Source organism: Theropithecus gelada, chromosome 7b (genome assembly GCF_003255815.1).
Source record: "Theropithecus gelada isolate Dixy chromosome 7b, Tgel_1.0, whole genome shotgun sequence".
Lineage (NCBI taxonomy): Eukaryota > Metazoa > Chordata > Mammalia > Primates > Cercopithecidae > Theropithecus > Theropithecus gelada.
This window is the reverse complement of record NC_037675.1, coordinates 65,188,422-65,205,560: the sequence shown is the minus strand read 5'-3', so window position 1 is coordinate 65,205,560 and position 17,139 is coordinate 65,188,422.

The window sequence follows — 17,139 nt, the reverse complement described above, 5'->3', positions numbered from 1 at the left end:
CCAAATGAGTTAAATACTTGCATTCACACAAAAACCTGTAAGTGAATGTTTATAGCAGCTTTATTCATATTGCCAAAACTTGGTAGCAACCAAGATGTCCTTTAGTAAGTAAATGGATAAATAAATTGTGTTAAACCCAGACAATTGAGTATTATTCAGTGCTAAAAAGAAATGAGCTACCAAACCATGAAAAGACAAGGAAGAAAATTAAGTGCATATTACTAAATAGGAGAAGTCAATCTCTACATACTGTATGACTCCAAGTATATGATACTCCAGAAAAGACAAAACTATGGAGACAGTAAAAAGATCAGTGATTGTCAGGATTGGGGGGAAGGAGGGATCAGTAGATGAAGCACAGAGGATGTTTAGGGCAGTGAAACTATTCTGTATAATTCTATAATGGTGAATACATGTCATCATACATTTGTCAAAATCCAAAGAGTATGTGACAAGAAGAGTAATCCCTAATGTAAACTATAGACTTTGCATAATGTGTCAGTGTAGCTTCATGGATTGTAAACTCTGGTGCAGGATGCTGATAGTGGGGAAAGCTGTGTGCATGAGTGTGTGTGTGGAAGGAGGGCAGTATATGGGAATTCTCTGTACTTTCCACTCAATTTTGCTGTAACTCTAAAATTGCTTAGAAAAATAAACATCAAAATTTTAAAAATTACTTTATGACCCAGGTGAATTTATTCTAAGATTGCAAAGATGGTTCATATTAAGAAAACCATTAATATAAATCACTATATCAATAGCTAGAAAGAGGAAAATCAGATTTTTCCACAGGTGCTGAAAAGGCCTTTGATATAATTCAGTATCTATTTCTGTTTTTTAAAAAATCTGAATAAAATAGGAATTTTGGATACTTCCTTAACATGATAAAATATATCTCAGCACCTTAGTCACTTAGTCATTAGAGGCATTCTTACCAAGGTCAGGAACAAAGCAAAGATGCTATCTCACTGTAATTTAATATTTGAATGGAGATTAGCCAATATAATAAAACAAAACAATTCAAATAAAGGTATAAAATGTAGAAAAGAAGTTTAATTACATCTACTGATATTATGAGAATATACCTAGAAAACCCAAGATAATTCATCTTAAACATTAAGGAATTCAGCGATGTATCTAGATTTAAAATTAACACACCAGCTGCACACAGTGGATCACACCTGTAATCGCAGCACTTTAAGAGCCCTAGGCAGGTGGATCGCTTGAGCCCAGGAGTTTGAGACCAGCCTGGGCAACATGGCAAAACTCCCTCTCTACAAAACACACACACACACACACACACACACACACACACAAATACAAATTAGCCTGGCGTGGTGGGGCACACCTGTAGTCCCAGCTACTCCAAAGGCTAAGGTGGGAGGATCACTTGAGCCTGGGAGGTGGAGGTTGCAGTGAGCTGCAATCTCACCTGCACTCTACCTGTACTCCAGCCTGGGTGACAGAGTGAGACCCTATCTCAAAAAAAATTAAATCAACATACAAAAAACAATAGCCTTCATACATATCAAACACAATAGAAGATTTAAAGTAAAAGCAAACCCCATTCACAAAAGCAACCAAAAAGGTAAAATACCTAAGAGCAAACGTAACAGTAAGTATGCAGACTTATATGAGAAAAACCTGAAACACCCTTGAAGACACAATGGTAACCTTGAACAAATGAAAGGCTCCTTTGTTCTTGGATAAGGCAAATACAATCATAAAGATATCAGTTTTCCCCCAAATTAACATATGTATACGCCGGTACAATGGTTCACACCTGTAATCCCAGCACTTTGGGAGGCTGAGGCAGGCAGGTCATTTGAGGTCAGGAGTTCCAGACCAGCCTGGCCAACATGGTGAAACCCCCATCTCTACTAAAAATACAAAAATTAGCCAGGCATGGTCGAGCGCCTGTAATCCCAGCTACTCAGGAGGGTGAGGCAGGAGAATCACTTGAACCCAGGAGGCAGAGGTTGCAGTGAGCTGAGATCGTGTCATTGCATTCCAGCCTGGCTGACAAGAACAAGACTCCATCTCAGAAAAAAAGAAAAAGAAAAATGGGCAGAAGGGCCAAGTGCTGCAATCTCAGCACTTTGGGAAGCTGAGATGGGCAAATCACTTGAGGCCGGGAGTTTGAGACCAGCCTGGACAACATGGCAAAACCCTATCTCTACTAAAAATACAAAATTAGTCTGTGATCCCAGCTACTTATGAGTCTGGGGCACAAGAATTGCTTGAGCCTAGCAGGTGGAGGTTGCAGCCAGCTGAGATGGTGCCACTGCACTCGGCCTGGGTGACAGAGTGAGACTCTGTCTCAAAACGACAACAACAAACAAAAAAAAAAGTAGAAGAAGAAGAAGAAAAATGAGCCAAAAAAGAGCCAGATGCGGTGGCTCACACCTGTAATCCCAGCACTTTGGGAGGCCGAGGCAGGCAGATCATGAGGTCAGGAGATTGAGACCATCCTGGCTAACATGGTGAAACCCTGTCTCTACCAAAAATCCAAAAAAAAATTAGCCAGGCATGGTGGTGGGTGCCTGTAGTCCCAGCTACTAAGGAGGCTCAGGCAGGAGAATGGCGTGAACTCAGGAGGTGGAGCTTTCAGTGAGCCAAGATTGTACCACTGCACTCCAGCCTGGATGACTGAGAGAGACAGTCTCAAAAAAAAAAAAAGAAAAAGAAAAATGGGCAAAAAACATGAACAGACAATTCACAGAAAAATATAGGTAAATAGTCTCAAACCCTTATGAGACATTCAACTTCCTAACAGAAATCTGCATAAAAACCAAACAGAAATATCATTCACTATCTATTAGTTTGGCAAAGATTCAAAAGCTTGACAATGTACTCTGTTCATGTGGCCCTGTGGAAAAACATTCTCATATTGTTGCTGAGAGTGCAAAATGGTTCAGCCCCAAATAGAGAAAATTTCGGCAACATCTAGCAAACTACATATAACCTTACAAGAACTTACCCTGAGGAGATTCCTAAAGAAAAACAAAAACAACATACGCACAAAGTTGTCCACTGCAGCACCATTTCTTTCATTGACAGATGATTTATCTTAGTGTTTGCCAACGGAGGCAGAGAATGGAAGGCGGACGAAGGGAAGAAGAGATATGCTTCCTGTTTCCAGTTCCAGTCAGGTCCCCCAGCACCATGAGGACAGCTACATATCCAGTCTTTTGCTTCTTTGGGGGCTCACAGCTTCAACTACTTGGCCCCTTCTTTCCAGAAGTTCCAACACCAATCTTAGAATGCACCCAACCGAGCAACACCTGTGGTGCACCAGCAAACCAGTCCCATGGCGCCCCCAAGAGGTCTCAACTGTGGAGTATCTGCTCTCACGAACAGCACAGCCACATGGGGCCCCTCCTCTAAGCACCTAGATTCTATTAATGCTACTTCTCATTTTGTTTCCCCTGCCCCAGGGGTGATGTCTCCTTTCTACAGCGTTTTGTTTTGTTCTGTTTTGTTTTGTTTTGTTTTTGAGACAGAGTTTTGCTGTTGTTACCCAGGCTGGAGTGCAATGGCACAATCTCAGTTCACTGAAACCTCTGCCTCCCGGGTTTAAGCAATTCTCCTGCATCAACCTCCCGAGTAGCTGGGATTACAGGCATGTGCCACCACGCCTGGCCTAATTTTTGTCTTTTTAATAGAGATGGGATTTCTCCATGTTGGTCAGGCTGGTCTTGAACTCCTGACCTCAGGGGATCCACCCCCCTTGGCCTCTCAAAGTGCTAGGATTACAGGCATGAGCCACGGCGCCCAGCCTCCACAGTTATTAATTAAAGGAGACCTAAAGAAGTGAAGGAATATATCTTGTTCATGTAATGGTGATGAACAGAATACCTTTGTCAGAGACATTTAAAATTGGAGTTTCTGCCTGTAATCCCTGCTACTAGGGAGGCTGAGGTGGGAGGATCCCTTAAACCCAGGAGTTCAAGTCCAGCAATATAGTGAGACCCCTGTTAAAAAAAAAAAAGAAAAAGAAAAAGAAAAAAAAATGAAGGAAGGAAGGAAGAGAGGGAGGGAGGGAAGGAGGAAGGGAAAAGGAAGGAAGGAAGGAGAGAGGCTGGGAGGGAGGAAGGAAAGAAAGAAAGGAAGAAATAAAAAAAAACTGGGCTCCCTGAATGACCCTATAAAGCAAAACCAGTTGCCATGCTAAAATGCTTATTTTGGAGTAGTTACTTGAAAAAGAAACAAGTCTCTCTTTTTTTTTTTTTTTTTTTGAGACAGGGTCTTGCTCGGTCCCCCAGGCTGGAGTGCAGCGATGCTGTCTCAGCTCCTGCAACCTCCAACCTCCCAGGTTCAAGTGATTCTCCTGCCTCAGCCTCCCAAGTAGCTGGGATTACATTCACGTGCCACCACGCCTGGCTTATTTTTTGTATTTCTGGTAGAGTTGGCGTTTCACCATGTTAGCCAGGCTGGTCTCGAACTCCTGAACTCAGGTGATCCACCCACCTAGGCCTCCCAAAGTGCTGGCATTACAGGTGTGAGCCACTGTGCCCGGCCCCAAAAGTCTATATTCTTTAAGTCCCTCTATTTGGGGTTACCTTTTCTTCAGCAAGCTTAAGCTATACCCATACTAAGACATTGGATTAAAAATTTAAACATGAAAACCAAAATGTTAACACTTTCAGAAGATAAAATTATCTTTTTAACTTCAGGGTGTGGAATAATGTCTTAAGACATAAGACAAATCACAGAAAGAAGATCTTTTCCGCACATAATAAAGACCTAGAATCCAGAAAATATCTATTTTTTAAAATCTTTATTTATCTCCCTATCTTTATTTATCTTGAGACAAGGTCTTGCTCTGTTGCCCAGGCCAGAGTGCAATTGCGTGATCTTGGCTCACTGCAGCCTTGACCTCCCAGTCTCAAAAGTCCTCCTACCTCAGTCTCTCAAGTAGCTGGGATTACAGGCATAAGCCACTGCACCCAGCCTCAGAATATATCTAGAACTTTTACAAATCAATAAGAAAAAATAAACAAATGACTAGAATAGCTGGACTGCAACTTTACAGAAGAAAAAAATTCCAAATGGTCAATAAATGGGGGTGGGGGGTAATGCTCAATCTTATTAGTAATCAGAAAAATCTAAATGAGGGCCATAGTGAGGTAACATTTTTACCCATTAGACTGGCAAAATTAAGAAATCTTAGGCCAGGCGTAAGATTCACACCTGTAATCCCAGCACTTTGGGAGGCCAAGGCGGGCGGATCAGGAGGTCAGGAGATGGAGAACATCCTGGCTAATACATTGAAACCCCGTCTCTACCAAAAATACAAAAAATTAGCCGGGCATGGTGGCACATGACTGTAGTCCCAGCTAGTCAGGAGGCTGAGGCAGGAGAATCACTTGAATCTGGGAGGTGGAGGTTGCAGTGAGCCGAGATCACGCCACTGATTCCAGCCTAGGCAACAGAATGATACTCCGTCAAAAAAAAAAAAAAAGAAAGAAATTTGAAAATACTAAGCATTGGTGAGGATGTGAATCACCAGGAACCTTTTGCATGCCACTACTGGAAGTATAAGTGGAAGTGGAAGTTGGTAAAACAATTTTAAACATCAATTTCACATTATTTTATAAAATTTGACAATTTGCAAACCTTAAGACAGAGAATTTCTACTCCTAGGCATATACTATGTATAGTTAGAGCATGTGCAAAATGTACACATAGGCTAGGTATGCGGTGGCTCACACCTGTAATCCCAGCACTTTGGGAGGCTGAGTGGGGAGGATCACTTGAGTCCAGGAGTTCAAGGCAAGCTGGGGAAACATAGTGAGATCCCATCTCTACAAAAAATTTTAAAATTAGCCAAGCTCAGTTATGCATGCCTATAGTCTGGCTACTATGGAGGCTGGGAGGATTGCTAGAGCCCAGGAATTAGAGGCTGCAGTGAGCTATGATTGCACCACTGCATTCCAGCCTGATCAACACAACAAGATCCTGACTAAAAAAAAAAAAAAGTAAATACATAATGTACATGGATAAAAATGACTCATATATATATTTCCAGCAGCATTATTTTTCTAAATAAAATATTAATGAATAATTTACTTACAATAAAATGCACAAATTTTAAATGTAAAGTTCAATGAGTGCTACCAACTCCACAATCAAAGTTTTTTTGTTTTGTTTGTTTTTTGAAATGAAGTCTTGCTCTGACACCCAGGTTGGAGTGCAATCGCATAATCTTACTCGCTACAACGTCCGCCTCCTGGAGTAGGTGGGACTACAGGGGCGTGCCACCACACCCAGCTAATTTTTGTGTTTTTATTTTTTTTTATTTTTTTGAGACGGAGTCTCGCTCTGTCTCCCGGGCTGGAGTTGCAGTGGCCGGATCTCAGCTCACTGCAAGCTCCGCCTCCCGGGTTCACGCCATTCTCCTGCCTCAGCCTCCCGAGTAGCTGGGACTACAGGCGCCGCCACCTCACCCGGCTAGTTTTTTGTATTTTTTAGTAGAGACGGGGTTTCACCATGTTCACCAGGATGGTCTCGATCTCCTGACCTCGTGATCCACCCGTCTCGGCCTCCCAAAGTGCTGGGATTACAGGCTTGAGCCACCGCGCCCGGCCTAATTTTTGTGTTTTTAATAGAGACATGTTTCCGCCTGGCTGAACCCAGCCAGGCTGGTCTCAAACTCCTGACCCCAGATGATCTACCCGCCTTGGCCTCCCAAAGTGCTGGGATTATAGGCTTGAGCCACTGTGCCTGCCCCTTATTGTCTTTTTAATTTTCGCCATTTCATTGTCATTTTGATTTGCATTTCCCTATTGACTAATGATGTTGAGCATCTTTTATGTGCTTATTGGACATTTGCATTTTTTTTGGAAAAATGTCTAGTCTATTCAGATACTTTATTCTTTTTTTTTTTTTTTTTTTGAAATAGAGTCTCTTTGTCATCCAGGCTGGAGTGCAGTGGCACAATCTCAGCTCACTGAAACCTCTGCCTCCTGGGCTCAAGCGATCCTTCTACCTCAGCCTCCCAAGTAGCTGGGACTGCAGGCCCATGGCATTACGCTGAGCTAATTTTCACATTTTTTTTTGTGGAGATGGGGGTCTCACTATATTGCCCAGGCTGGTCTCGAACTCCTGGATTGAAGCAATCCACCTGCCTTGGTCTCCTAAAGTGCTGGAATTACAGGCATGAGCCACTGCATCTGGCACTTTCCTCATTTTTTAAATTGAATTGTTTGTGTTTTTACTGTGGAGTTGCAAAAATTCTTTACTTATTCTGGAACAAGTCCCATACCTGACATATGACTAGCAAATATTTTCTCCAATTCTGTGTGTTGTCTTTATTGTATTGATGATGTCCTTTGAAGTACAAAAGTTTTTCATTTTGATAAAGTCCATTTTATCTATTTTTTTTCTTTTGTTGCTATAATTTTGGTTTCCTATCAAGAAACCATCACCTGACCCAAAGTCACAAAGATATACACATAGGCTTTCTTCTAAGAGTTTTATAGTTTTAGCTCTTACTTTTAGGTCAGTGATCCACTTTGAGTTAATTTTTGTGTATTGTATCATCATACAAGGGGTCCAGCTTCAGTCTTCTGCATCTGAATATTCCATTGTCCCAACACCATTCATTGAAAAGACTATTTTTTCCCATTGAATTTTCTTGGCACTCTTGTTAAAAATCAATTGACCATAATATAAGAGTTATTCATTCCTTCCTGTACTTCTGAATTTACATCTTATATAATTTCCTGCATCCTTAAGAGTTTCCCTTAGCATTTCTTGTTGTGGCAGCATTACTTATAATAGTAACACAAATTAAAAACTCCCCAGTGTCCATAGATGAAAGAATGGATTGATAAAATGAGTTATTTTCTTATAATAGAATATCATCTAACAATGAAAATGAATCTACTATAACTACATACAAAAGCACAGACACCACTTAGAAATAGAATATCAACAACCCTGGCTTTTGTTCTCTGTGAGATGAGAAATCACTGTAATGTTTTGTAGCAGAGGAAGAATATTATCTAACTTACATTATTACAGGATTAATTTGGCTGCTGTGTTGAGCATAGACTGTTGGGGGAGAAAGGAGAGTCAAAGACAGACGTTGGCAGATCCACTGTGAGGCCATTGCAATAATTCAGGCAAGAAGTGATGGTGTCTTGGACCAAGGTGGTGGTAGTGGGAATGGTAACTGACAGAACTCTGGCTATATTTTGAAGACACAACCAACAAAATTTTAGGGTGTCAGTGAAGGAAAGGAATCAAGTAGGTACTATGGGTATTAGAATGAAAAGAAAATAAGTAGACTTTATTTTTCAAAATAATAGCTTAGTTGGCATAATGATATTACAAAAACTGAAGAATGGTAAATGAAAGGCGTCAGTGACTCCACTGTTTTTAGTCTGAACAAACGAAGAAACAGTCTTATATGGTCGTCTGCACTTTTCTACATTTTTGAAGTATTTTATAATACATAAATGATGAGAATACATAACTTTTAAAAACAAGCTTCAGTGTGGTGACTCATGCTTGTAATCCCAGCACTTTGGGAAGTCAAGACGGGCAGATTGCATGAGCCCAGGAGTTCGAGACCAGAATAGGCAACATGGTGAAATCCCATCTCTACAAAAAATACCAAAAAATCAGCCAGGCATAGTGGCGCACGCCTGTAGTTCCAGCTACTTGGGAGTCTGAGGTGGGAGGATCACCTGAGTCGAGGAAGTCGAGGCTGCACTGCACTGCACTCCAGCCTGGGTGACACAGTGTGACCCTGTCAAAAGGAACTAGAAACGCGAATTAAAATATTAATTGAAAATTTGGATATTTTCACTTTTTTTTTTTTTTGGGACGGAGTTTTGCTCTTGTTGCCCAGGCTGGAGTGAAATGGCACGATCTCAGCTCACTGCAACCTCTGCCTCCCAGATTCAAGCGATTCTCCTGCCTCAGCCTCCTGAGTAGCTGGGATTACAGGCATGCGCCACCATGTCAGGCTAATTTTGTATTTTTAGTAGAGACGGAAATTGGTCAGGCTGATCTTGAGCTCCCGACCTCAGGTGGTCCGCCCACCTCAGCCTCCCAAAGTGCTGGGATTACAGGCGTGAGCCACCACGCCCGGCCTTGGATATTTTCAAAATAATAATAATATTTAAGAAATGACGTACTAGAAAATACTGATGCTAATGGGAATATTTCAAAGATTAACATGTACTTTCAGGGCTGGAAATACACACACACAGGCAAATATCTACATTAAGATATGTACATACGTAAGGCCAGGCATGGTGGCTCACGCCTGTAATCCCAGCACTTTGGAAAGCCAAAGAGGGCGGATCACTTGAGGTCAGGAGTTTGAGACCAGCCTGGCCAACGTGGTGAAACCCCGTCTCTACTAAAAATACAAAAATTAGGCGGGTGTGAAGGTGGGCGCCTGTAATCCCAGTTACTTAGGAGACTGACGCTGGAGAATTTCTTGAACCTCAGAGGCAGAGGTTGCAGTGAGCTGAGATTGGACCACTGTACTCCAGCCTGGGCAACAGGGAGAAACCCTGTCTCAAAAAATAAAAACAGAAATAAAAAATAAAAGTATCAATATGTACTTTCAAACTTTTCATAAAATCCTGTATTACAATAATTACATATCCATGATAACTGGTTTTATCTACTTTAAAAAAAGCTTTATGCATGTTTAGCACCTAGGAAAAGAGCAGGCACATAATATGCAGTCAATAGATAGTTGTTGAATGAACAAATGAATAAAAGAAGCTTTATTGATTTTATTTTATTCACTTGTTATCTGAACTCCACAAATGCTATGTTTGACTTACACTATTCTGCACAATAAGAATTAAGAAATTGGACAAATGTGGCTGGGCGTGGTGACTCACGCCTGTAATCCCAGCACTTTGGGAGGCCAAGACAGGTGGATCACAAGGTCAAGAGATCGAGATCATCCTGGCCAACATGGTGAAACCATGTCTCTGCTAAAAATACCAAAATTAGCTGGGCGTGGTGATGTGCGCCTGTAGTCCCAGCTACTTGGGAAGCTGAGGCAGGAGAATCACTTGAACCCGGGAGGCAGAGTTTGCAGTGAACTGAGATCTCGCCACTGCACTCCAGCCTGGCGACAGAGTGAGACTCCATCTCAAAAAAAAAAAGAAAAGAAAAAAATTGGACAAATACAGTTGCTCATACCTGTAATCCCAGCACTTTGGGAGGCCAAGGCAGGAGGATCACTTAAAGCAAGGAGTTCAAGACCAGCCTGGGCAACATAGCAAGACCTAATTTCTACGGGAAAAAAGAAAAAAGAATTAAGAGACTGACATACTTGTGTCATTATTATCTGAGTAAATTTCAGTCATTACTAAATCAGTCTGAAGAAACTTCAAACAAACAAACAAAATAACCCAAGGATGAATTTTCGTTTTTTTTGAGACGGAGTCTCACTGTGTCACCCAGGCTGGAGTGCAGGGGTACAATCTCAGCTCACTGCAACCTCTGCCTCCTGGGATCAAGCAATTTTTATGCCTCAACCTCTCAAGTAGCTAGGATTACAGGTATGTGCCGGCATGCCTGGCTAATATTTGTATTGAATTTTCTAAAAGAGATATTTTCATCTGTGAACTATATGAACATATTACATTAAGAAACTCAGAAGAGTTCCTTAAATATTCTTTGTTATGTGTATCTTGGAATGTGCCTACTCAAAAGAGATTACCAAAAAAATGAGACTGCCTTTTGAGATGGAAGATAGAGCAGCTTATGTTCTGTAGGACAGGATTCTATGTTGGTATATTTATCATTCTGGCTAGGTGACAGCAAAGCAGACTCAACACAGTAGTTACTCCAGTGTGGTTGTCATACCACTGAGGGGACACATGATTATTTTAGTTGATGAAATACAGACACATTAAAAAAAAACCCTGCATTTCCATGGATATTAATGATTAGGACTAGATTAATGAAAGAAGTATGAGTCAACTTAATAATTATTTTTAAATAATAGCACAGTTAGCATGATACTACAAAATTTATGAAGTTTTAGAAATATTAGGTTAAAAGTATAAGGAAGGGTACAAAGCACATTGTATGCCATTAATAGGGAGTTATTAATTCAATTAGATTTGGAAACAGAATTGGGAATCTAGACACATGCTACTTCCAAATGATCCATAGACAATGATTCAAGGAATGGATGAACAGTATATTAGGGAAGAGGTGCTAGAGCTTAGCTGTGGGTTTATCATATACAAAGATAGGTAGTTCTTATGTTAATCAGCAGTCTGCTTGTTAAGTGCCAGTTGGTCTGTTATATGTCTGGCTTCACTTATATGTATATTTTTTCTTTTTTTGATCCACTGCTAAGACTCTGTCTTCACATATATTATCTATTTGAGAAAGAAAAGTACAAGAAGACAAGCACTATAGATTTGTATTCTCCCTCCTCTCATATTTGGTATGGCAGAACATGTATATGGATATTTAATAAATATTTTAATACTAATGAAAGAGCAGTATGTAACATAGAATTTGATTCAGAAAAAGAACATTTCCTTTCTTTCTTTTTTTTTTTTTTTTTTTGACAGGGCCTTGCTTTGTCACCCAGGCTGCAGCACAGTGGCATTATCATAGTGCACTGCAGCCTTGAAATCCTGGGATCCAGGGATCTTTCTGTTTCTGCCTCCCAAAATGCTGGGATTACAGGCATGAGCTACTGCACCTGGCCAATATATACATTATTATTTTTTATTTTTACTCTTTTGATACAGGGTCTCACTCTGTCACCCACACTGGAGTGCAGTAGAGTGATCTCAGCTCACCGCAGCCTTGACCTCCCAAGCTCAAGCGATCCTCCCACCTCAGCCTCCTGAGAGCTGGGACTACAGGCACGTGCCACCGTACCGGACTAATTTTTGTTTCTTTTTTTTTTTTTTTTTTTTTTTTAGTAGAGACAGGGTCTCGCCGTATTGCCCAGGCTGGTCTTGAACTCCTGGGTTCAAGCTACCCTCCTGCCTCTACCTCCCACAGTGTTGAGATTACAGGTGTGAGCCATGGCACCTGGTCTGCATTATGTTTTACCAGTAAAATTATCCTGCTTTGGTATATTTTAAGTAAATTGTTAAACTCTGGCTTATTAAAAATTATGGCTTTCTTCTGACAATTTCTTCTTCTACAACAATAGTTAAACATTGTAAAACAGAGAGGTAGAGAATCCACCAAATCACACACTTCTCCTGTCATAACTGTATTTTACACTCCTCAGCTGAACCTAAAATAATAATTTTTCTCTGGTGAATTATTATGATTTTCAAATTCAGAAGAGAATTTCTCAGACCTCACAGATTAGAGGAAATACAAAATTAGAAATACTGGCTAAGGCCAGACATGGTGGCTCATGCCTGTCATCCCAGCACTTTGGGAGGCCGAGGTGGGAGGATCACTTAAGCCCAGGGGTTCCAGACCAGCCTGGGCAACATGGCGAGACCCTATCTCTACCAAAACAGTGCAAAAATTAGTCAGGCGTGGTGGCACGTGCCTGTAGTCTCAGCTACTTGGGAGGCTAAGGCGGGAGAATCACTCGAGCCCCTGCAGTTGAGGTTGTAGTGAGCCAAGATCTCGTCAATACACTCCAGCCTGGGTGACAGAGCAAGACGCTGTATCAAGAGAAAAAGAAAAAAAGAAAAAGAGAAAAAAACGAAAGAGAGAAATATTGGCTAGCATTTCAATTAAAACTTCAAATAGTTATGAGAATGAGTAATACCTATTCTGAATTTTACTGCCCAATACAGTGAAAAGAGAGTAAGTTTTTATTCTTATGCTTAAAAACTACTGATAATATCATAATCTTTCTGTGACCTTTTTCATTTTCTCTTTCTTGGTTTTTTTATTTTCCTTTTTGTTTTTCTTTGGGAATCTGTCTCCATTGTACTTTCCTGTTTTGTTTTTGTTTTCAAACAAAACAAAATAGCAAGTTTGGTCTCACTATGTCACCCAGGCTAGAGTACAGTGGTACAATCTGTGCTCACTGCAGCCCCAACCTCTGGGTTCAAGTGGTTCCTCCCACCTCAGCCTCCCAAGTAGCTGGGACTACAGGCATGCACCCAGCTAATGTTTAAATTTTTTGTAGAGATGGAGTCTCATCATGTTGCCCATGGCTAGTGTTGAACTCCTGGGCTCAAGGATCCTCCCATCCCAGCCTCCCAAAATGCTGGGATCACACATGTGAGCCACCACACTCAGCTGGCCTCCTTTTATTTCTGCTTCTCATTGCCTTAGTTGACAACCAACCAAATTTATCTTGAGAGCTCAGACCAAGGTGAACATGACTGATTTGAAAATAATAATTTAGTAGCATTATTTCTTTAATCCAGTATGTTTATTTTGAACATTTATCAATAAACCTCTTTGCCACTAATAGACTATTACAAATTAAAATAGTAATTTTTGTGGGATACAAGAATGAAATACTGAAAAATCTAAACATAGTGTCTATAAAAATGTGGTCTCTTGAATATTGAAATTTCAAACAAATATGTTTTCTAGTCAGTTTTTTAAATAATGTGATATTTCAGTGACTTCAATAATCATTAAGATTCTTAGAAGAATGAACATTATTATATTCATGCTGGGCATGGTGGCTCATGCCTGTAATCCCAGCACCCTGGGAGGCTGAGGCGGGTGGATCACCTGAGGTCAGGAGTTCAGAACCAGCCTGGTCAACATGGCAAAACTAAAATACAAAAATTAGCTGGGCGTGGTGGTGAATGCCAGTAGTTCCAGCTACTTCAGAGGCTGATACAGGAGAATCACTTGAACCCAGGAGGCAGAGGGCCAAGACTGTGCCACTGCACCACAGCCTGGGCAACAGAGAGAGACTCCATCTCAAAAAAAAAAAAAAAAAATTATATTCCAATATTATCTACTTCCAGAAGTCAATGGGAAGTGAATGTGCAAGAAAAAAATAGAAGAATCAGACAAACACACAAGCTAAAACAAAAATCAAGAGCAAATGCCAAGAACTACAAAAAGAATCATATCATGTTCAGACTTTTTCTTCTACAACATTAGACACTGGAAAGTAACAAAACAAAATCCTTGTATTTTTATAGAAAGAGGTAGAGTCCCAGGACTTCTATACTCAGTCAAGGTGTCACTTCATATGTGAAGACAACAGAAAAATAAATTCAGATATGCAAGGGGTCTGAAAATACATACCACCCATAACTCTTCCTGAAAAAGCACTCAAAGATTCTAGCTAATCAAGAGCACGGCCACAGTAGAGATTCAAGAATGAAGAGATCGTCTGGACATGGTAGCTCAAGCCTGTAATCCCAGCACTTTTGGGAGGCCAAAGTGGGTGGATTACCCAAGGTCAGGAGTTCGAGATCAGCCTGGCCAACATGGTGAAACTCCATCTCTACAAAAAATACAAAAATTAGCCAGGCATGGTGGCAGGTACCTGTAATCTCAGCTACTTGGGAGGCTGAAGCAGGAGAATTGCTTGAACCCGGGAGGTGGAGGTTGCAGTGAGCTGAGATCACACCACTGCACTACAGCCTTGGCAACGGAGTGAGACTCTGTCTCAAAAAAAAAACCAAAAAGAAGAAAGAGATCACTGTATTGAAAGATTGGTGGTGAGAAATAAACTCCCATTTAATAATAGAATAGCATAATAATAATTATGAGCAATTACAAAACAAATCAAACTGTTAATAAGTCTTAAAAGATACATATTGTAAAGGTAAAAATAACTTGAGTATAAGAAATGGTTTAAATTCACCAAAGAGATGAGGAAGAACAATGGTGAAGGAAGTATTAGAAAAATTCAAATGTCTTAATAACTTTTAATTTTAACTAATTATTATTATTATTATTATTGAGATGAAGTCTTGCTCTGTCGCCCAGGCGAGAGTGCAGTGGTGTGATCACGGTTCACTGCAGCCTTGACCACCTGGGCTCACACAATCCTCCCACCTTAGTCTCCAGAGTAGCTAAAACCATAGGTGCACGCCACCACTCCTGGTTAATTTTTTAAAATTATTTGTAGAGACAAGGTCTTGCTATGTTGCCCAGGCTAGCCTCAAACTCCTGGACAAAAGAGATTCTCCCATCTGCCTCTCAAATGCTGGGATTACAGGCATGAGCCACCATGTCTGGCCAATTTTTAATTTTTTTGAAGTGTACAATTCAATGGTTATTAGTATATTCATAATTATGTATCCATTAATGCAGCACATTTTAGAATATTTTTGTTACCCTCAAAAAAAAACCCTCACGCTGTTTAGCCCTCACTCCATCACCACCACTCCACTCCCAGTCCTAGGCCACTACTCATCTACTTTCCATCTCTAAAGATTTCCCTAATCTGGACATTTCATATAAATGGAATCATACAATATATGGTTTTTTGTGATTGTTCTTTCTCTTGGCATAATGTTTTCAAGCTTCAACCATCTTGTTCTATGTATCAGCACTTCATTCCTTTTCATGGCCAAATAATATCCCATATAGAATATATGCCACTTATTATATTTCAAATAATATTCCAGATTCATTGGTTGATAGGCATTTGGTTTTTCTCCACCTTTGGGCTGTTAAAATAATGTTGTTGTCTGGGCACAGTGCCTCATGCCTGTAATCCCAGCACTTTGGGAGGCTGAGGTGGGAGGATTACTTGAGCCCAGGAATTCAAGATCAGCCTGGGGAACAAAGTGAGAGCCCCGTCTACCCCAAAAATAAAAAAAATTAGCTGGGGCAGGGCATGTCTGTAGTCCCAGCTATTTGGGAGAAAGGCTGAGGAGGGAGGATAGTTTTATCCCGGGAGGGTTGAGGCTGCAGTGAGCTGTATTCCCACCACTACACCCCAGCATGGGCAACAGAACAAGAGCTGTCTTTAAAATAATAAATAAAAATAATGTTGCTATTAGAATTTGGGCATAAGTTTTTGCGTAGATATATGTCTTAATGATTTATCTTGAGTATGTGTATCTAGGAGTGGAATTGCTCGAGCATATGGTAACTCTGTGATTAACTAGTTGAAGAAGAGATACTAGACTTTTTTTTTTTTTTTTTTTTTTGACACAGGATCTTCCTCTGTTGCCCAGGCTGGAGTGCAGTGGCGTGACCATGGCTCACTGCAACCTTGACCACTTGGGCTCAAGCAATCCTCTCGCCTCAGCCTCGCAAGTAGCTGGTACCACAGGTGCGTGCCACAACAACCAGCTAGCTTTAAAAAAAAATTTTCATAGAGATGGGGTCTCATTATGTTGCTCAGGCTAATCTTGAACTCCTGGCCTCAGACGATCCTCCCACCTCAACCTCCTGAAGGGTTGAAATTACAAGTGTGAGCTACCATGCCTGGTTGCAGACATTTTTTTTGAAGTGGCAACACCATTTTACATTTCCATCAGCAATATATGAGGGTTCTAATTTCTACACATGCTATCCAATATTTATTATTAGTCATTTTTTATTATGGTCATTCTAATATCTTATTGTGGTACTATCATAAGTGGCATCTCATTGTAGTTCCAGTTGAGTCTTTCTAATGCCCACTGATGTTGAACATCTTTTTTTGTATTTATTGGCTATTTACATAGTCTTCCCTTGGTATCTGCAAAAGATTGGTTTCAGAAACACACAATGATACCAAAATCCAAGGATGCTCAACTCACTTATATAGAACGGCACAGTATTTGCATAAGGCCTGTGAACATCCTCCCATACATTTTATTTTTATTTTGTTTTTCTTTTTATTTATTTTTTGAGATGGTGTCTCGCTCTGTTGCCCAGGCTGGAATGCAGCGGCACGATCTCGGTTCACTGCAACCTCCGCCTCCCAGGTTCAAGCAATTCTCCTGCCTCAGCCTCCCAAGTAGCTGGGATTACAGGCATCTGCCACCATGCCCGGCTAATTTTTATATTTTTAGTAGAAATGGGGTTTCACCATGTTGGCCAGGTTGGTCTTGAACTCCTGACCTCAGGTGATCCACCCACCTCAGCCTCCCAAAGTGCTGGGATTACGGGTGTGAGCTACCTCGCTGGGCCCTTCCCATATACTTTAGATTATCTCAGGTTACTTACAATACCTAACATAATGTCTAACATAATGTCAATATGGTCTAACTTGGTGGTGTACTGTATTTTTTTATTTGT